Consider the following 23,540-nt stretch of genomic DNA (forward strand, 5'->3'; position numbering starts at 1 on the left):
TTTTTTAAAAATAATATATAACTTACTTACATGATCCTTAAGGTTTCTTCTTCCATGTTGAATCAAAAGGGAACCTGAAAAAGAAAAATGTTAACTATTAGTCATATGCTTAAGAATTTTTTTTAAAAATAATATATAGCTTAGTTACATGTCCTTAAGCTTTCTCCTTCCAGGCTGAATCAAAAGGGAACCTTAAAAAGAAAAATGTTAACTATTAGTCATATTCTTAATAACATTTTTTTTTAAATAATACATACAACTTATTTACATAATCTTTAAGCTTTTTTTTACCATATTGAATTAAAAGCAAGACTGAAAAATAAAAATTTTAACTATTAGTCATGTGCTTCAGAAAATTTTATAAAATAATATATAACTTACTTAAATGACCCTTAATCTTTCTTCTTCCATGTTGAATCAAAAAGGAACCTGAAAAAGAAAAATGTTAACTATTAGTCATATGCTTAAGAACATTTTTGAAAAATAATATATAACTTACTTACATGATCCTTAAGCTTTCTTCTTCCATGTTGAATCCAAAGGGAACCTGAAAAAGAAAAATGTTAACCATTAGTCATATGCTTAAGAACATTTTTTTTAAAATAATATATAACTTACTTACATAATCTTTAAGCTTTCTTCTTCCATATTGAATCAAAAGGATCCAAGTAATATAAAGTATTTGCTCTCAAATAATAAAAGATATTTAGATGACCTTCTGGTGATAAATTGTTCAAATTTTTTAGAGATTGCAATTCAAATATATCCACCAGAGTTAAAGCTGGAATCCAGTAATGGAAATGGCAAATATGACCATTTTCTAGATTTAGAGATTAATGTGATACCTAATAATACAAAAAATTTTAAAATATATAATAAAACAGACGATTTTAATTTTGAAATAGTTAATTTTATATTTCCAAAAAGTAATATTCATTCAAATATAACATATTCATCGTATTTTTCCCAACTATTTAGATATGCAAGAATTTGTACTAATTACATCGATTTTAGAAATAGATGTATGTTACTTAGGAAGAAGCTAATCATAAGAGGTTTTTCCGCCAATAAACTTGCTTGGCAATTTAAAAAGCTTTGTTTTAAGTATAATCAGCTTTTACATAAGTATAATAAAAGTTATCAAGATATATTGAATGATATTTTACGGTAACTTGTCGACGGAATTGGTTTATCTTCCCGGTTGTTGAGGGTTGGATTGCGACACCTGTGGTAAAGATTATGGTGGAATATTCGGAATTTAATTCTTAGAATTTGAGTGAAAGTGAAATTGTTCCGGGTGGAGTACTAGTGGTATTTATTTGTTTGTATTTAAATAGGTTGAAGTTCGTCTCTAAGTGTTATTTGAAGGTTGGTTAAGAATGTTGGAAAAAAAATTTCTTAGGTATATATGTTTATTTTTTTGATGTTTTGTATTTTGTTTATGTTTATTCAATTGGTGGTACTATATAGGGGTATGCCAGATTATGGCATGGCGCGCTCAATTGCCTGGGTAATGAAATTTAAGCGCCGAAACCCATTTAGGCAATGAGTTTTCATCTGACGAGCCCCAATATATGGTGATCACCTTGGGAATATAATCTTTTTGTAGATTTATGGTGCTATAGCTTGGTTTGGGAACATAGACGTATGCTTATTGATGCTGATTTTGCTCTATTTTGGACTTGATTTTCGGACTGTCGGATTGGTTATACTGTTTTGTCCTAGGGAACTGGATGGATGAGCAGGGTTTAGACCTTTTTCAAGTACTGATTTGTTTCAGCTGCTAAGTAAAGAAAGCAGTTTTTTATTTTTTGTGTGTTTTTTTAGGGGTTAATTGTGGTGGTTTTTTTTGTTTTTTGCCAGGTGATTACCGTAATATAATATATGACTTACTTAAATAATCCTTAAGCTGTCTTCTTCCATGTTGAATCAAAAAGGAACCTGAAAAAGAAAAATGTTAACTATTAGTTACATGCTTAAGAGCATTTTATAAAAATGATGTATAACTTACTTGCATGATCTTTACGCTTTCTTCTTCCATGTTGAATCAAAAGGGAACCTGAAAATTTTTGTTTAACTGTTAGTCATATGCTTAAGAATATTTTTTTAAAATAACTTATAACTTACTTACATTATCCTTAAGCTTTCTTCTTATATCTTGAATCAAAAGGGAACCTAAAAAAGAAAAATGTAAACTATTAGTCATATGCTTAAGAGCATTTTTAAAAAATAATATATAACTTACTTACATGATCCTTAAGCTTTCTTCTTCCATGTTGAATCAAAAGGGAACCTGAAAAAGAAAAATGTCAACTATTAGTCATATGCTTAAGATCATTTTTTTAAAATAATATATAACTTACTTACATGATCCTTAAGCTTTCTTCTTCCATATTGAATCAAAAGGGAACCTGAATAAGAAAAATATAAACTATTAATCATATGCTTAAGAACATTTTTTTAAAATAACATATAACTTACTTATATGATCCTTAAGCTTTCTTCTTCCATATTGAATCAAAAGGGACCATTAATAATAAAAATTTTAAATATTATTTATATGCCTAAGAACATTTTTTTTAAATAATATATAAAGTAACTAAATAATACTTCAGCTTTATACTTCAATGTTTAATTAAATGGATCATGAAAAAGAAAAATTTTTAAATTTTAGTCATATGATTAAAAACATTTTTTAAAAAAATAATATATAGCTTAGTTGCATGTCATTAAGCTTTCTCCTTCCAGGTTGAATCCAAAGGGAACCTGAAAAAGAAAAATGTTAACCATTAGTCATATGCTTAAGAACATTTTTTTTAAAATAATATATAACTTACTTACATGATCTTTACGCTTTCTTCTTCCATGTTGAATCAAAAGGGAACCTGAAAAAAAATTTTTTTTAACTATTAGTCATATGCTTAAGAACATTTTTTTTAAAATAATACATAACTTATTTACATGATCCTTAAGCTTTCTTCTTCCATGTTGAATCAAACGGGAACCTTAAAAATAAAAGTGTTAACCATTAGTCATAGGCTTAAGAACATTTTTTTTAAATAATACATAATTTATTTACATAATGTTTAAGCTTTCTTTTACCGTCTTGAATCAAAAGGAAACCTGAAAAAGAAAAATTTTAACTATTAGTCATATGCTTCAGAAAATTTTATAAAATAATATATCACTTACTTAAATAATCCTTAAGCTTCATGTTGAATCAAAAAGGACCCTGAAAAAGAAAAATGTTAACTATTAGTCATATGCTTAAGAACATTTTTTTAAAATAATATATAACTTACTTACGTGATCTTTACGCTTTCTTCTTCCATGTTGAATCAAAAGGGAACCTAAAAAAGAAAAATGTTGACTATTAGTCATATGCTTAAGAAAATTTATAAAAAATAATATATAACTTACTTAGATTATCTTTAAGCTTTCCTCTTCCATGTTGAATAAAAAGGGAACCTGAAAAATAAAAATGTTAACTATTATTAATATTATTATGAATTTTTTTTTTAAATAATATAGAAATAACATTATCTTTATGAATTATTATTTAATGTTTAATCAAAAAGGACCATTAAAAATAAAAATTTTAAATATTATTAATATTATTAAGAACATTTTTTTAATCTCCTAACTACATTATTTGATAATTAAGATGTCTTCTAAAATATTTACTCAAAATATACCCTAACAAATAAAATTTTTATTTATTATTCATATTATTCATAATATTTTTTTAAATAATATAGAACTTACTTGATCATTAATACTTCTTCTTTCATGTTGAATAAAAATTTAACCTTAAAAATAAAAATTTTAAATCTTATACAGAATATTAATATAATTTTATATAAAAAATATATATCTTAATGACATGTTAATCAATATTTCTTAGTAAAGGTATACTGAAATTGGACCATTAAAAAGAAAAATTTTAAATATTATTAAGATTATTTTGAGAATTTTTATAAATTAAATAGAAATTAAATACATTATCCTTAATATTTCTTATTCAATGTTTAATCAAAATTGACAGTTTAAAAGAAAAATTTTGACTATTAGTCATATTATTCATAACATTTTAAAGAAAAAAGATAGAGATTAATTGAATTGTCTTTAATATTTATTAGTCCCTGTTTAATCCACATGTAACCTGAAAAAGAAAAAATTATAACTATAATTGATATTATTAATACAACTTATTTAAAATAATAAATAGATTAATCAAACGGTAATCATGATTTATTTATCCATGTTGAATCAAAAGTGACACTTACAAAGAAAAATTATATACATAAGTCATATGATTTAGCATATTTAATTAAGATAATATATACCTTAATTAAATTATCCTTAATCTTTCTTCTTCCATGTTGAATCAAAAGGAAACCTGAAAAATAAAAATGTCAACTATTAGTCATATGCTTAAGAGCATTTTTAAAAAATAATATATAACTTACTTACATGATCCTTAAGCTTTCTTGTACCATGTTGAATCAAAAGGGAACCTGAATAAGAAAAATATAAACTTTTAGTCATATGCTTAATAAAATTTTTTATAAATAATACATAGCTTACTTGCATGATCTTTAAGCTTTCTTCTTCCATATTGAATCAAAAGGGGACCTGAATAAGAAAAATACAAACTTTTAACCATATGCTTTAGAAGATTTTTATAAAATCACATGTAAATTACTTAGATGATCCTTGAGCTCTCTTCTTTCATGTTGAATCAAAAGGGAACCTGAATAAGAAAAATTTTTACTATTAGTGATATTCATAAGAAAATTTTTTATAAATATTATATAACTTACTTACATGATCATTAAGCTTTCTTCTTCTATGTTGAATCAAAAGGGAACCCGAAAAAGAAAAATGTTAACTATTAGTCATATACTTAAGAACATTTTTTAAAAATAATATATAACTTACTTACATGATCCTTAAGCTTTCTTCTTCCATGTTGAATCAAAAGGGAACCTGAAAAAGAAAATATGTCAAGTACTAGTCATATGCTTAAGAACATTTAAAAAAAAAATAATATATAGCTTAGTTACATGATCCTTAAGTTTTCTCCTTCCAGGTTGAATCCAAAGGGAACCTTAAAAAGAAAAATGTTAACCATTAGTCATATGCTTAAGAAATTTTTTTTAAAATAATACATAACTTACTTGCATGATCTTTAAGCTTTCTTCTTCCATATTGAATCAAACGCAAGACTAAAAAAGAAAAATTTTAACTATTTGTCATTTTTTTCAGAAAATTCTATAAAATAATATGTAACTTACTTATATAATCCTTAAGCTTTCTTCTTCCATGTTGAATCAACAAGGACCCTGAAAAAGAAAACTGTTAACTATTAGTTATATGCTTTAGAACATTTTTTTAAAATAATATATAACTTACTTACATGATCTTTACGCTTTTTTCTTCCATGTTGAATCAAAATGGAACCTGAAAAAGAAAATTGTTAACTATTAGTCATATGATTAAGAACATTTTTTTTAAATAATACATAAAATACTTACATGATCCCTAAGCTTTCCTCTTCCATACTGAGTCCAACGGGAACCTTGAAAATAAAAATGTTAACTATTAGTCATAGGCTTAAGAATATTTCTTTTAAAATAATATATAATTTACTTAAATAATCTTTAAGCTTTCTTTTTCCGTATTGAATTAAAAGCAAGCCTGAAAAAGAAAAATTTTAACTATTAGTCATATTCTTCAGAAAATTTTATAAAATAATATATAACTTACTTAAATAATCCTTAAGCTTTCTTCTTCCATGTTGAATCAAAAAGGACCCTGAAAAAGAAAAATTTTAACCATTAGTCACATGCTTAAGAACTTTTTTTTAAAATAATATATAACTTACTCACATTATTTTTAAGCTTTCTTCTTCCATGTAGAATCAAAAGGGAACCTGAATAAAAAAGTATAGACTATTAGTCATTTGCTTAAGAGCATTTTTAAAAAATAATATATAACTTACTTACATGATCCTTAAGCTTTCCTCTTCCATGTTGAATCAAAAGGGAACCTGAAAAAGAAAAATGTTAACTATTAGTCATGTGCTTATTAAGATTTTTTTTTAAAATATTATATAACTTACATGATATTTATGCCTTCTTCTTTCATGTTGAATCAAAAAGGAACCTGAAAAAGAAAAATGTTAACTATTTGTCATATGCTTAAGAACATTTAAAAAAAATAATATATAACTTACTTACATGATCCTTAAGCTTTGTTCTTCCATATTGAATCAAAAGGGAACCTGAAAATTTTTGTTTAACTATTAGTCATTTGCTTAAGAATATTTTTTTAAAATAATTTATAACTTACTTACATGATCCTTAGGCTCTCTTCTTCCATGTTGAATCAAAAGGAAACCTGAAAAAGAAAAATGTCAACTATATAGTCATATGATTAAGAGCTTTTTTAAAAAATAATGTATAACTTACTTACATGATCCTTAAGCTTTCTTCTTCCATGTTGAATCAAAAGGGAACCTGAAAAAGAAAAATGTTGACTATTAGTCACAAGCTTAAGATAATTTTTTTAAAATAATATATAACTTACTTACATGATCCTTACGCTTTCTTTTTCTATGTTGAATCCAAAGGGAACCTGAAAAAGAACAATGTTAACCCTTAGTTATATGCTTAAGAGCATTTTTTTTTAATATATATAACTTACTTACATGATCCTTAAGCTTTCTTCTTCCATGTTGAATCAAAAGGGAACCTGAAAAAGAAAAATGTTAATTATTATTAATGTGCTTATGAATGTTTTTTAAGATAAAATATGATTTAATTGCATCATCCTTAAGCTTTTTCTTTCGGTGTTAAATCAAAAGGGAACCTGAAAAAGAAAAATGTTAATTATTAGTATTATGATTAAGAATATTTTATAAAATAATATATAACTTACTTAAATGATCCTTAAGCTTTCCTCTTCCATGTTGAGTCCAAAAGGAACCTGAAAAAGGAAAATGTTAACCATTAGCCATATGATTAAGACAATTTTTATAAAATAATGTATAACTTACTCACATGATACTTACGCCTTGTTCTTTCATGTAGAATCAAAAAGGAACCTGAAAATTTTTTTTTAACTGTTAGTCATTTGATTAAGAACATTTTTTTAAAATAATTTATAAATTACTTACATGATCCTTAGGCTCTCTTCTTCCATGTTGAATCAAAAGGAAACCTGAAAAAGGAAAATGTCAGCTGTTAGTCATATGCTTAACAGCATTTTAAAAAATAATATATAACTTACTCACATGATCCTTAAGCTTTCTTCTTCCATCTTGAATCAAAAGGGAACCTGAAAAAGAAAAATGTTAGCTCTTAGTCATATGCTTGAGATCATTTTTTTAAAATAATATATAACTTACTTGCATGATCCTTAAGCTTTCCTCTTCCATGTTGAATCAAAAGGGAACCTGAAAAATAAAAAAAGTCAACTATTAGTCATATGATTAAGAGCATTTTAAAAAAATAATGTATAACTTACTTACATGATCCTTAAGCTTTCTTGTACCATGTTGAACCAAAAGGGAACCTGAAAAAGAAAAATGTTAGCTATTAGTCATATTCTTAATAAAATTTTTTTAAAATAATACATAGCTTACTTGTATGATCCTTAAGCTTTCTTCTTCCATATTGAATCAAAAGGGGACCTGAATAAGAAAAATACAAATTTTTAACCATATGCTTAAGAAGAGTTGTTTAAAATAACATATAACTTACTTACATGATCCTTAAGCTTTCTTCTTTCATGTTGAATCAAAAAGGAACCTGAAAAAGAAAAATTTTAACTATTAGTCATATGCCTAAGAATATTTTTTTAAAATATTATATAACTTACTTACATGATCCTTAAGCTTTCTTCTTCTATGTTGAATCCCAAGGGAACCTGAAAAAGAACAATGTTAACAATTAATCATATGCTTCAGAGCATTTTTTTTTAATAATATATAACTTACTTACATGATCCTTAAGCTTTCTTCTTCCATGTTGAATCAAAAGGGAACCTGAAAAAGAAAAATGTTAACTATTAGTCATATGCTTAAGAATATTTTTTTTAAAATAATGTATAACTTACTCACATGATCCTTAAGCTTTCTCCTTCCATGTTTAAGCAAATGTGAACACAAAAAAGAAAAATGACGACTATTTTTCATATGTTTAATAGCATTTAAAAAAAAAATTTCTAGCTTAATTAGATTATCTTTAAGATTTATTCTTATATCTTGAATCAAAGGGACCCTGAAAAAGAAAAATGTTAACTATTAGTCATATGCTTAAGAACATTTTAAAAAAATGATATATAACTTACTTACATGATCCTTAAGCTTTGTTCTTCCATATTGAATCAAAAGGGAACCTGAAAATTTTTGTTTGACTATTAGTCATTTGCTTAAGAATATTTAAGATAACATATAACTTACTTAAATTACCCTTAATATTTCTTATTCCATGTTGAATCAAAAGTGACCCTGAAAAAGAAAAATGTAAACTAATAGTCATATGCTTAAGATCATTTAAAAAAAATAATATATAACTTACTTAAATGATCCTTAAGCTTTCTTCTACCATGTTGAATCAAAGGGGAACCTGAAAAATAAAAATGTCAACTATTAGTCATATGCTTAACAGCATTTAAAAAAATAATATATAACTTACTAACATGATTCTTAAGCTTTCTTCTTCCATGTTGAATCAAAAGGGAACCTGAAAAACAAAAATGTTAGCTGTTAGTCATATGCTTAAGATAATTTTTTTAAAATAATATATAACTTACTTGCATGATCCTTAAGCTTTCCTCTTCCATGTTGAATCAAAAAGGAACCTTAAAAATAAAAATTTCAACTATTAGTCATATGCTTAAGAGCTGTTTAAAAAAATAATGTATAACTTACTTACATTATCCTTAAGCTTTCTTGTACCATGTTGAACCAAAAGGGAACCTGAAAAAGAAAAATGTTAGCTATTATTAATATTCTTAATATAATTTTTTTAAAATAATACATAAATTACTTGTATGATCCATACTCTTTCTTCTTCCATATTGAATCAAAATTGGACCTGAATAAGAAAAATACAAATTATTAATCATATGCTTAAGAACATTTGTTTAAAATAACATATAACTTACTTAGATGATCCTCAAGCTTTCTTCTTTCATGTTGAATCAAAAAGGAACCTGAAAAAGAAAAAGTTAACTATTAGTCAAATGCCTAAGAACATTTTTTATAATAATACATAACTTATTTGCATAATCCTTACTCTTTCTTCTACTAGTTTGAATCCAAAGGGAACATGAAAAAGAAAAATGTTAACCATTAGTCATATGATTAAGAACATTTTTTTAAAATAATATATAACTTACTTACATAATCTTTAAGCTTTCTTCTTCCATGTTGAATCAAAAGGGAACCTGAAAAATAAAAATGTTAACTATTAATCATATGCTTAAGAATATTTTTTTAAAATAATGTATAACTTACTTACATGATGCTTAATCTTTCTTCTTCCATGTTGAATCAAATGGGAACCCGAAAAAGAAAAATGTTAACTATTTGTAATATGCTTAAGAACATTTAAAAAAAAAATATATAGCTTACTTACATGATCTTTAAGCTTTCTTCTTCTATGTTGAATCAAAAGGGAACCTGAAAAAGAAAATTGTTAAGTATTAGTCATATGCTTAAGAACATTTTTTAAAAATAATATATAACTTACATGATCCTTAAGGTTTGTTCTTCCATGTTGAATCAAAAGGGAACCTGAAAATTTTTGTTTAAATTTTTAACATGTTAACCATTAGTCATGTGCTTTAGGACATTTTTTAAGATAACATATAACTTACTTAAATGACCTTTAATATTTCCTATTACATTTTGAATCAATAGTGAACCTTAAAAAGGACAATGTCAACAAATAGTAATATTATTTAGATCATTTTAAAAAAATAATATATAAATTACTAGCATAATAATTAATATTTATTGTTCAATCTTGAATCAAAAGAGACCCTGAAAAAGAAAAATGTTAACTATTAGTCATATGCTTAAGATCATGTTTTTAAAATAATATATAACTTACTTACATGATCCTTATGCTTTCTTCTTCCATGTTGAATCCAAAAGGGAACCTGAAAAAGAACAATGTTAACCATTAGTCATATGCTTAAGAACATTTTTTTTAAATAATATATAACTTACTTACATGATCCTTAAGCTTTCTTCTTCCATGTTGAATCAAAAGGGAACCTGAAAAAGAAAAATGTTAACTATTAATCATATGCTTAAGGACATTTTTTTAAGATAACATATAACTTACTTACATGATCCTTAAGCTTTCTTCTTCCATGTTGAATCAAAAGGGAACCTGAAAAAGAAAAATGTTAACTATTAGTCATATGCTTAAGAACATTTTTTAAAATAATATATAACTTACTTACATGATCCTTACGCTTTCTTCTTCCATGTTGAATCCAAAGGGAACCTGAAAAAGAACAATGTTAACCATTAGTCATATGTTTAAGAGCATTTTTTTTAATAATATATAACATACTTACATGATCATTAAGGTTTCTTTTTCCATGTTGAATCAAAAGGGAACCTGAAAAAGAAAAATTCTAACTATTAGTCATATGCTTAAGAATATTTTTTTTTAAATAAAATACGACTTACTTGTATTATCCTTAAGCTTTCTTCGTCCATCTTTAATCAAAAGGGAACCTGAAAAAGAAAAATGTTAACTATTAGTAATAGGTTTAAGAACATTTTTTTAAATAAAATATGGCTTACTTACATGATCCTTAAGCTTTCTTTTTCCTTTTTGAATCAAAAGGGAACCTGAAATAGAAAAATTTTAACAATTAGTCATATGCTTAAGAACATTTTTTTAAAATAACATATACATTACTTACATGATCCTTAAGCTTTTTTATTATATGTTGAATCAAAAGGGAACCTGAAAAAGAAAAATGTTAGTTATTAGTCATATGCTTAAGAACATTTAAAAAATAATATATAACTTACTTACATGATCCTTAAGCTTTCTTCTTCCATATTGAATCAAAAGGGAACCTGAAAAAGAAAATTGTTAACTTTTAGTCATATGCTTAAGAACATTTTTTTTAAATAATATATAACTTACTTACATGATCCTTACGCTTTCTTCTTCTATGTTGAATCCAAAGGGAACCTGAAAAAGAACAATGTTAACCCTTAGTTATATGCTTAAGAGCATTTTTTTTAAAATAATATATAACTTACTTACATGATCCTTAAGCTTTCTTCTTCCATGTTAAATCAAAAGTGAACCTGAAAAAGAAAAATGTTAACTATTAGTCATATGCTTAAGAATATTTTTTTAAATAAAATATGACTTACTTACATGATCCTTAAGCTTTCTTCTTCCATGTTGAATCAAAAGGGAATCTGAAAAAGAAAAATGTTGACTATTAGTCATATGCTTAAGATCATTTTATAAAATAATATATTACTTACTTACATGATCCGTAAGCTTTCTTCTTCCATGTTGAATCAAAAGGGAACCCGAAAAAGAAAAATGTTAACTATTAGTCATATGCTTATGATCATTTTTTTAAAATAATATATAACTTACTTACATGATCCTTAAGCTTTGTTCTTCCATATTGAATCAAAAGGGAACCTGAAAATTTTTGTTTTAACTATTAGTCATTTGCTTAACAATATTTTTTTTAAATAATATATAACTTACTTACATGATCCATAAGCTTTCTTCTTCTATCTTGAATCAAAAGGGAACCTGAAAAACAAAAATGTTAGCTCTTAGTCATATGCTTAAGATCATTCTTTTTAAATAATATATAGCTTACTTACATAATCTTTACGCTTTCCTCTACCATGTTGAATCACAAGGGACCCTGAAAAAGAAAAATGTTAACCATTAGTCATATGCTTAAGAGCATTTTTTTTAAATAATATATAACTTACTTACATGATCTTTAAGCTTTCTTCTTCCATGTTGAATCAAAAGGGAACCTGAAAAAGAAAAATGTTAACTATTAATCATATGCTTAAGAATATTTTTTTAAAATAATGTATAACTTACTCACATGATGCTTAATCTTTCTTCTTCCATGTTGAAGAAAAAGGGAACCTGAAAAAGAAAAAATTTTAACTACTTTTAATATGATTAATAACATTTAAAAAAAAAATATATAACTTACTTACATGATCCTTAAGCTTTCTTCTTATATGTTGAATCAAAAGGGAAACTGAAAAAGAAAAATGTTAACTATTAGTCATATGCTTAAGAACATTTTTTTAAATAATATATAGCTTGCATGATCCTTAAGCTTTGTTCTTCCATATTGAATCAAAAGGGAACCTGAAAATTTTTGTTTTAACTATTAGTCATTTGCTTAACAATATTTTTTTAAAATAATATATAACTTACTTACATGATCCTTAAGCTTTCTTCTTCTATGTTGAATCAAAAGGGAACCTGAAAAATAAAAATGTCAACTATTAGTCATATGCTTAAGAGCATTTTTAATAAATAATATATAACTTACTTGCATAATCCTTAAGCTTTCTTCTTCCATGTTGAACCAAAAGGGAACCTGAAAAATAAAAATGTTAACTATTAGTCATATGCTTAAGATCATGTTTTCAAAATAATATATAACTTACTTACATGATCCTTATGCTTTCTTCTTCCATTTTGAATCCAAAGGGAACCTGAAAAAGAACAATGTTAACTATGAGTCATATTCTTAATAAAATTTTTGTTAAATAATAATATACCTTACTTACATTCTATTTAAGCTTTCTTCTTCCATGTTGAATCAAAAGTGACGATTAAAATTAATAAGGGTAACTATTATTAATATGATTAAGTTCATTTTTTTAATATAAAATATAAGTTACTTACATTATCATTAGGATCTCTTCTTCCATGTTGAATCAAAAGGGAACACGAAAAAGAAAAATGTCAACTATTAGTCACATACTTAAAGACATTTTTTTAAAATAATGTATAACTTACTTACATGATCCTTACGCTTTCTTCTTCCATGTTGAATCCAAAGGGAACCTGAAAAAGAACAATGTTAACCATTAGTCATATGCTTAAGATCATTTTTTTTTAATAAGATATAACTTACTTACATGATCCTTAAGCTTTCTTCTTCCATGTTGAATCAAAAGGGAACCTGAAAAAGAAAAATGTTAACTATTAGTCATATGCTTAAGAATATTTTTTTTAAATAATATATGACTTACTTATATGATCCTTAAGCTTTCTTCGTCCATCTTGAATCAAAAGGGAACCTGAAAAAGAAAAAATGTTAACTATTAGTGATATGCTTAAGAACATTTTTTTAAATAATATATAGCTTACTTACATGATCCTTAAGCTTTCTTCTTCAATGTTGAATCCAAAGGGAACCTGAAATAGAAAAATGTTAACTATTAGTCATATGCTTAAGAACATTTTTTTAAAATAACATATACCTTACTTACATGATCCTTAAGCTTTTTTATTATATGTTGAATCAAAAGGGAACCTGAAAAAGAAAAATGTTAGCTATTAGTCATATGCTTAAGAACATTTAAAAAATAATATATAACTTACTTACATGATCCTTAAGATTTCTTCTTCCATCTTGAATCAAAAGGGAACCTGAAAAAGAAAATTATTAACTATTAGTCATATGCTTAAGAACATTTTTTTAAAATAATATATAACTTACTTACATGATCCTTACGCTTTCTTCTTCTATGTTGAATCCAAAGGGAACCTGAAAAAGAAAAATGTTAACCCTTAGTTATATGCTTAAGAGCATTTTTTTTTAATAATATATAACTTACTTACATGATCCTTAAGCTTTCTTCTTCCATGTTGAATCAAAAGGGAACCTTAAAAAGGAAAATGCTAACTATTAGTCATATGCTTAAGAATATTTTTTTAAGATAAAATATGAATTACTTACATAATCATTAGGCTTTCTTTTTCGATGTTGAATCAAAAGGTAACCTGAAAAAGAAAAATGTTAAATATTAGTCATATGCTTTAGAAAATTTATAAAAAATAAGATATAGCTTACTTATATGATCCTTAAGCTTTCTTCTAACATGTTGAATCAAAGGGAACCTGAAAAAGAAAAAATGTTAGCTATTAGTTATATTCTGTTAAACATTTTTTTAAAATAATATATAAATTACTTACATGATTCTTAAGCTTTGTTCTTCCATATTGAATCAAAAGGGAACCTGAAAATTTTTGTTTTAACTATTAGTCATTTGCTTAACAATATTTTTTTTTAATAATATATAACTTACTTACATGATCCTTAAGCTTTCTTCTTCCATCTTGAATCAAAAGGGAACCTGAAAAAGAAAAATATTAGCTGTTAGTTAATGCTTAAGATCATTTTTTTTAAAATAATATATAACTTACTTACATGATCTTTAAGCTTTCTTCTTCCATGTTGAATCAAAAGGGAACCTGAAAAATAAAAATGTCAACTAATAGTCATATGCTTAAGAGCATTTTAAAAAAATAATGTATAACTTACTTACATGATCCTTAAGCTTTCTTCTACCATGTTGAATCAAAGGGAACCTGAAAAAGAAAAAATTTTAACTATTAGTCATATTCTTAATATCATTTTTTTAAAATAATACATAACTTACTTGTATGATCCTTAAGCTTTCTTCTTCCATCTTTAATCAAAAAGGAACCTGAATAAGAAAAATATAAACTCTTAATCATATGCTTAAGAACATTTTTTTAAAATAACATGTAACTTACTTAGATGATCCTTAAGCTTTCTTCTTTCATGTTGAATCAAAAGGGAACCTGAATAAGAAAAATTTTAACTATTAGTCATATGCCTAAGAACATTTTTTTTAAATATTATATAGCTTACTTACATGATCCTTAAGCTTTCTTCTTCTAAGTTGAATTCCAAGGGAACCTGAAAAAGAACAATTTTAACAATTATTCATATGATTAAGAATATTTTGTTGAAATAATATATAACTTACTTAACTGACCCTGAATCTTTCTTCTTCCATTTTCAATCAAAAGGGAACCTGAAAAAGAAAAATTCTAACTATTAGTCATATGCTTAAGAATATTTTTTTAAAATAATATATGACTTACTCACATGATCCTTAAGCTTTCTTCTTCCATGTTGAATCAAAAGGGAACCTGAAAAAGAAAAATATTAACTCTTAGTCATATGCTTGAGAACATTTTTATAAAATAATATATAACTTACTTGCATGATCTTTAAGCTTTCCTCTTCCATGTTGAATCAAAAAGGAACCTGAAAAATAAAAAATTAAACTATTAGTCATATGCTTAAGAGCATTTAAAAAAAAATAATATATAACTTACTTACATGATCCTTAAGCTTTCTTCTTCCATGTTGAACCAAAAAGGAAAATGAAAAAGAAAAATTTTAATTATTAGTAATAGGCTTAAGAAAATTTTTTTACAATACTATATAACTTACATGATCTTTACGCTGTCTTCTGCCATGTTGAATCAAAATAGGACCTAAAAAATAAAAATGTAAATTTTTAATTATATGCTTTAGAACATTTGTTTAAAATCACATATAACTTACTTAGATGATCCTTAAGCTTTCTTCTTTCATGTTGAATCAAAAGGGAACCTGAAAAAGAAAATGTTAACTATTAGTCAAATTATCAAGAACATTTTTTTAAATAATATATAACTTACTTACATGATCCTTACGCTTTCTTCTACCATGTTGAATCCAAAGGGAACCTGAAAAAGAACAATGTTAACCATTAGTCATATGCTTAAGAACATTTTTTTTTAAATAATATATAACTTACTTTCATGATCCTTAAGCTTTCTTCTTCCATGTTGAATCAAAAGGGAACCTGAAAAAGAAAAATGTTAACTATTAGTCATATGCTTAAGAACATTTTTTTAAGATAATGTATAGCTTACTTACATGATCCTTAAGATTTCTTTTTCCTTGTTGAATCAAAAGGGATACCTGAAAAAGGAAAATTTTAAACATTCGTAATATGCTTAAGAACTTTTTAAAAATTATGTACAACTTACTTAAATTATCCTTAAGCTTTCTTCTTCCATCTCGAATCAAAAATGAACCTTAAAAATAAAAATGTTAACTATTAGTCATATGCTTAAGAACATTTTTTAAAAATTATATATAACTTACTTGCATGATCCTTAACCTTTGTTCTTCCATATTGAATCAAAAGGGAACCTGAAAATTTTTGTTTGACTATTAGTCATTTGCTTAAGAAAATTTTTTTAAAATAATATATAAATTACTTACATGATCATTAAGCTTTCTTCTTAAATGTTGAATCAAAAGGGAACCTGAAAAATGAAAATGTCAACTATATAGTCATATGATTAAGAGCATTTTATTAATATAATGTATAACTTACTTACATAATCCTTAAGATTTCTTCATCCATGTTCAATCAAAAGGGAGCCTGAAAAATAAAAATTTCAGCTATTATTCATATTCTTAAGAGAATTTTTTATAAATAAAACATAAATTACTTGCATGATCTTTACGCTTTCTTCTTCCATATTGAATCAAAAGGGGCCCTTAATAAGAAAAATATAAACTATTAACCATATGCTTTAGAACATTTTTTTAAAATCACATATAACTTACTTACATGATCCTTAAGCTTTCTTCTTTCATGTTGAATCAAAAGGGAACCTGAAAAAGAAAAATGTTTACTATTAGTCATATGCTTAAGAATATTTTTTTTAAATAAAATATGACCTACTTACATGATCCTTAAGGTTTCTTCTTCCATGTTGAATGAAAAGGGAACCTGAAAAAGAAAAATGTTAACTATTAGTCATATGCCTAAGAACATTTTTTAAAAATAAAATATGACTTACTTACATGATCCTTAAGGTTTCTTCTTCCATGTTGAATCAAAAGGGAACCTGAAAAAGAAAATATGTTAACTATTAGTCATATGCTTAAGAACATTTTTTTAAAAATAATATATAGCTTAGTTACATGTCCTTAAGCTTTCCCCTTCCATGCTGAATCCAAAGGGACCCTGAAAAAGAAAAATGTTAACTATTAGTCATATGCTTAAGAACATTTTTTTAAAATAATGTATAACTTACTTACATGATCCTTAAGCTTTCTTCTTCCATATTGAATCAAAAGGAAACCTGAAAAATAAAAATTTTAACTATTAGTCATATGGTTAAGAAAATTTTATAAAATAATATATAGCTTAATCAAATAATCCTTAAGCTTTCTTCTTCCATGTTGAGTCAAAAAGGACCCTGAAAAAGAAAACTTTTAACTATTAGTCATATGCTTAATAACTTTTTTTTTAAATAATATATAACTTACTCACATGATCTTTACGCTTTCTTCTTACATGTTGAATCAAAAGGGAACCTGAAAAAGAAAAAATGTTAGCTATGAGTGATACGAGTAAGAATATTTTTTTAAATAATATATAGCTTACTCACATGGTCCGTAAGCTTTCTTCTTCCATGTTGAATCAAAAGGGAACATGAAATAGAAAAATGTTATCCATAAGTCATATGCTTTAGAACATTTTCAAAAAATAATATATAGCTTACTTACATGATCCTTAAGATTTCTTCTTCCATGTTGAAGCAAATGGGAACCTGAAAAAGAAAAATTTTAACTATTAGTCATATGCTTACGAACTTTTAAAAAAAAAATATACTGCTTACTTACATTATCCTTAAGCTTTCTTCTTCCATCTCGAATCAAAAGGGAACCTGAAAAAGGAAAATTTTAACTATTAGTCATATGCTTACGAACATTTTTGTAAAATAATATATAACTTACTTACATGATCCTTAAGCTTTCTTCTTCCATGTCGAATCAAATGTGAACCTGAAAAAGAAAAAATGTTAACTATTAGTCTTATGCTTAAGAACATTTTGTTTAAAATAAGATATAACTTACTTTTATGATCCTTAAGCTTTCTTCTTCCATATTGAATCAAAAGGGAACCTGAACAAGAAAAATTTTAGCTATTAGTAATATGTTTAAGAACATTTTTTTTAAATAATATATAACTTACTTGCATGATTCTTAAGCTTTCCTCTTCCATGTTAAATCAAAAGGGAACTTGAACAAGAAAAATGTTTACTATTAGTCACATGTTTAAGAACATTTTTGTAAAATAATATATAACTTACTTACATGATCCTTAAGCTTTCTCCTTCCATGTTGAATCAAAAAGGAACCTGAAAATGAAAAATGTTAACTTTTAGTCATATGCTTAAGAACATTTTTGTAAAATAATATATGACTAACTTACATGATCCTTAAGCTTTCTTCTTCCATGTTGTATCAAAAGGGAAGCTGAAAAAGAAAAATGTTAACTTTTAATCATATGCTTAAGGACATTTTTTTTAAATAAAATATAACTTACTTACATGATCCTTAAGCTTTTTTCTTCAATGTTGAATAAAAAGGAAACCTGAAAAATAAAATTTTAACTATTAGTCAAATGATCAGGAACTTTTTTTTAAATAAAATATAGATTACTTGCATAATCTTGAAGCTTTCTCCATCCATGTTGAATCGAAAGGGAACCTGACATAGAACAATTTTAACCATTAGTCATATGCTTTAGCACATTTTCTTTAAATAAAATATGACTTACTTACATGATCCTTAAGCTTTCTTCTTCCATGTTGAATCAAAAGGGAACCTGAAAAAGAAAAATGTTAACTATTATTCATATGCTTAAGAATATTTTTTAAAAAATAAAATATGACTTACTTGCATCATCCTTAAGCTTTCTTCTTCCATGTTGAATCAAAAGGGAACCTGAAAAAGCAAAATGTTAACTATTAGTCGAATGATCAGGAATATTTTTTTAAAATAATATATAACTTACTTGCATGATATTTAAACTTTCTTCTTCCATGTTGAATCCAAAGGGAACCTGAAAAATAACAATGTCTACCATTAGTCACATGCTTAAGAATATTTGTTTAAAACAATATATAACTTACTTACATGATCCTTAAGCTTTTTCCTTTAATGTCGAATCAAAAGTGAACCTGAAAAAGAAAAATTTTAAGTATTAATTATGTGCTTAAGGATATTTTTTAAAATAAAACATAACGTACTTGCATCGTCTTGAAGCTTTGTCCTTCCGTGTTAAATCAAAATGGAACCTAAAAAAGCAAAATTTTAGCCATTAGTCTCATGCTTACGAATTTTTTTAAAAATGAAATATAACTTACTTACATTATCCTTAAGGTTTCTTTTTCCATTTCGAATCCAAAGGGAACCTGAAAAAGAAAAATGTTAACTATTAGTCATATGCTTAAGAATATTTTTGTAAAATAAAATATGACTTACTTACATTATCCTTAAGCTTTCTTCTTCCATGTTGAATCCAATGGGATCCTGAAAAAGAAAAATGTTAACTATTAGTCATATGCTTATGAATATTTTTAAAAATAAAATATGACTTACTTACATGATCCTTAAGCTTTCTTTTTCGATGTTGAATCAAAAGGGAACCTGAAAAAGAAAAAATGTTAACTATTAGTAATATGCTGAAAAACATTTTTTTAAAATACTATATAAATTACTTGCATGATCTTTAAGCTTTCTTCTTCAATGTTGAATCAAAAGGGAACCTGAAAAAGAAAAAATGCTAACTATTAGTCATATGCCTAAGGACATTTTTTTAAAATAAAATATACCTTACTTGCATCATCCTTAAGCTTTGTTCTTCCATGTTTATTCAAAAGGGAACATGAAAAATCAAAATTTTAGCCATTAGTCTCATGCTTAAGAGTTTTTTTAAAAAAGAAATATAACTTACTAACAAGATCATTAACGTTTCTTCTTCCATTTTGAATCAAAAGGGAACCTGAAAAACAAAAATGTTAATTGTTAGTAATATGCTTAAGAATATTTTTGTAAAATAAAATATGACTTACTTACATGATCCTTAAGCTTTCTTCTTCCATGTTGAATCAAATGGGAACCTTAAAAAGAAAAATGTTGACGATTAGTCTTACGCTTCCGAACTTTTAGAAAAATAATTTATACCTTACTTACATGATCCTTAAGCTTTCCTCTTCCATGTCGAATCAAATGTGAAGCTGAAAAAGAAAAAATTTTAACTTTTAGTCATATGCTTAAGAACATTTTGTTTTAAATAAAATATGCCTTACTTGTATGGTCCTTAAGATTTTTCCGTCAATCTCTAGTCAAAAGTGAACCAGAAAAAAAAAAATGTTAACTGTTAATTATGTGCTTAAGGATATTTTTTAAAATAAAATATAACGTACTTAAATGGTCTTTAAGCTTTCTCCTTCCATGTTGAATCAAAAAGGATCCTGAAAAAGAAAATTGTCGACTATTAGTTATATTCTACCTTGCATTTTAGAAAAATAATGTATAACTTACTTACATTATCCTTAAGCTTTCCTCTTCCATGTCGAGTCGAATGTGAACCTGAAAAAGAAAAATGTTAACTATTAGTCATATGCTTACGGACATTTTTGAAAAATAATATATAACTTACTTACATTATCCTTAAGCTTTCTTCTTCCATGTCGAATCCAATGTGAACCTGAAAAAGAAAAATTTTAACTATTAGTCATATGCTTAAGAACATTTTTGAAAAATAATATATAACTTACTTACATTATCCTTAAGCTTTCTTCTTCCATGTCGAATCAAATGTGAACCTGAAAAAGAAAAATGTTAACTATTAGTTATATGCTTAATAACATTTTCGAAAAATAATATATAACTTACTTACATGATCCTTAAGCTTTCTTCTTCCATGTTGAAGCAAATGGGAACCTGAAAAATAAAAATGTTAACTACTTTTAATATGCTTAATAACATTTAAAAAAAATATATAGCTTACTTACATGATCCTTAAGCTTTTTTCTTCCATGTTGAATCAAAAGGGAACCTGAAAAAGAAAAAATGTTAACTATTAGTCATATGCTTAAGAACATTTTTTTAAAATAATATATGGTTTACTAGCATGGTCCGTAAGCTTTTTCCTTCCATGTCTAATAAAAAGTGAACCTGAAAAAGAAAAATTTTAAGTATTAATTATGTGCTTAAGGACATTTTTTAAAATAAAATATAACGTACTTACATGATCTTTAAGCTTTTTTCTTCCATGTTGAATCAAAAGGGAACCTAAAAAAGAAAAATGTTAACTATTATTTATATGCTTAAGAACATTTTTGAAAAATAATATATAACTTACTTACATGATCCTTAAGCTTTCTTCTTCCATGTTGAATCAAAAGGGAACCTGAAAAAGAAAAATGTTAACTATTAGTCATATGCTTAAGAATATTTTTTTAAAATAATATATAACTTACTTACATGATCGTTAAGCTTTGTTCTTTCATGTTGAACCTGAAAATGACCATGAAAAAGGGAACCTTAAAAAGAAAAATGTTAACTATTTGTCACATTTTCTTTTAAAATAATACATAATTTACTTACATAATGTTTAAGCTTTCTTCTTCCGTATTGAATCAAAAGCAAGCCTGAAAAATAAAAATTTTAACTATTAGTCATATGTTTCAGAAAATTTTATAAAATAATATATCACTTACTTAAATAATCCTTAAGCTTCATTTTGAATGAACAAGGACCCTTAAAAATAAAACTGTTAACCATTAGTTATATTCTTAAGAAAATTTTTTTAAAATAATATATAAATTACTTACGTTATCCTTACGCTTTCTTCTTCCATGTTGAATCAAAAAGGACCCTAAATAAGAAAAATATAGGCCATTAGTCTTTCGAGTAAGAGAATTTTTAAAAAATAAAATATAACTTACTTACATGATCCTTAAGCTTTCTTCTTCCATGTTGAATCAAAAGGGAACCTGAAAAAGAAAAATGTTAACTATTAGTCATATGCTTATGAAGAATTTTTTTTTTAAAATAATATATAACTTACATGATATTTATGCCTTCTTCTTTCATGTTGAATCAAAAAGGAACCCGAAAAAGAAAAATGTTAACTATTAGTCATATGCTTAAGACCATTTTTTTACAATAATATATAACTTATATGATCCTTAAGCTGTCTTCTTCCATCTTGAATCGAAAGGGAACCTAAAGAAGAAAATTTTTAACTATTAGTCATAGGCTTAAGAACATTTTTTTAAATAATATATAACGTACTTACATGATCCTTAAGCTTTCTTCTTCAATGTTGAATCCAAAGGGAACCTGAAAAAGAAAAATGTTAACTATTATTCATATGCTTACGAACATTTTTTAAAAATAAAATATGATTTAATTCCATGATCCTTAAGCTTTTTCTTTCGATGTCGAATAAAATGTGAACCTGAAAAAGAAAAATGTTAACTGTTAATCATGTGCTTAAGGATATTTTTTAAAATAAAATATAACGTACTTACATGATCTTGAAGCTTTCTTCTTCCATGTTGAATCCAAAAGGATCCTGAAAAAGAAAAATTTTAACTATTAGTTATATGCTTACGAACATTTTCAAAAAATAATATACAACTTACTTACATGATCCTTAGGCTTTCTTCTTCCATGTTGAATCCAAAGGGATCCTGACAAAGAAAAATTTTAACGATTAGTTATATTCTTAAGAACATTTACTAAAAATAATATATAACTTACTTACATGATCCTTAAGCTTTCTTCTTCCATGTTGAATCAAAAGGGAACCTGAAATAGAAAAATGTTAACTATTTGTCATATGCTTTAGAACATTTTTTAAAAATAATATATGACTTACTTACATGATCCTTAAGCTTTCTTCTTCCATCTTGAATCAAAAGGGAACCTGAAAAAGAAAAACGTTAAGTATTAGTCATATGCTTAAGTACATTTTTTAAATTAAAATATAACGTACTTACATGATCATTAAGCTTTCTTCTTCCATGTTAAATCAAAAGGGAACCTGAAAAAGAAAAATGTTAACTATTAGTCATATGCTTAAGAATATTTTTTTTAAATAATATATGCCTTACTTATATGATCCTTAAGATTTTTCCGTCCATCTTTAGTAAAAAGGGAACCTGAAAAAGAAAAATTTTAAGTGTTAATTATATGCTTAAGAACATTTTTTAAAATAAAATATAACTTACTTATATGGTACTTAAGCTTTCTCCTTCCATGTTAAATCAAAAGGGAACCTTAAAAAGAAGAACGTTAACTGTTATTCATGTGTTTAAGAATATTTTTTATAAAATAAAATATGACTTAATTACAACGTCCTTAAGCTTTCTTCTTCCATGTTGAATCAAAAGGGAACCTGAAAAATCAAAATGTCGAGTATTAGTCATATGCTTAAGATCACTTTAAAAAAATAATGTATAACTTACTTAAATGATCCTTAAGCTTTCTTCTTCCATGTTGAGTCCAAAGGGAACCTGGAATAGAAAAATGATAACCATTAGTCATATGCTCAAGAACATTTTTTTAAAATAATACATAATTTA

The 23,540-nt window shown here is 25.2% G+C and overlaps 1 protein-coding gene across 1 annotated transcript in view; it reads left to right on the forward strand.

The window, feature by feature from the left end:
- Window positions 1–23,540, forward strand: part of LOC148955711 (FAD-dependent oxidoreductase domain-containing protein 1-like) — a 129,614-nt gene that overhangs the window by 25,457 nt on the left and 80,617 nt on the right. The window lies entirely within an intron of this gene.

This window comes from Artemia sp. Qi Xiang Cuo, chromosome 2, assembly GCF_049724085.1.
Source record: "Artemia sp. Qi Xiang Cuo chromosome 2, ASM4972408v1, whole genome shotgun sequence".
Classification (NCBI taxonomy): Eukaryota; Metazoa; Arthropoda; class Branchiopoda; order Anostraca; family Artemiidae; genus Artemia; species Artemia sp. Qi Xiang Cuo.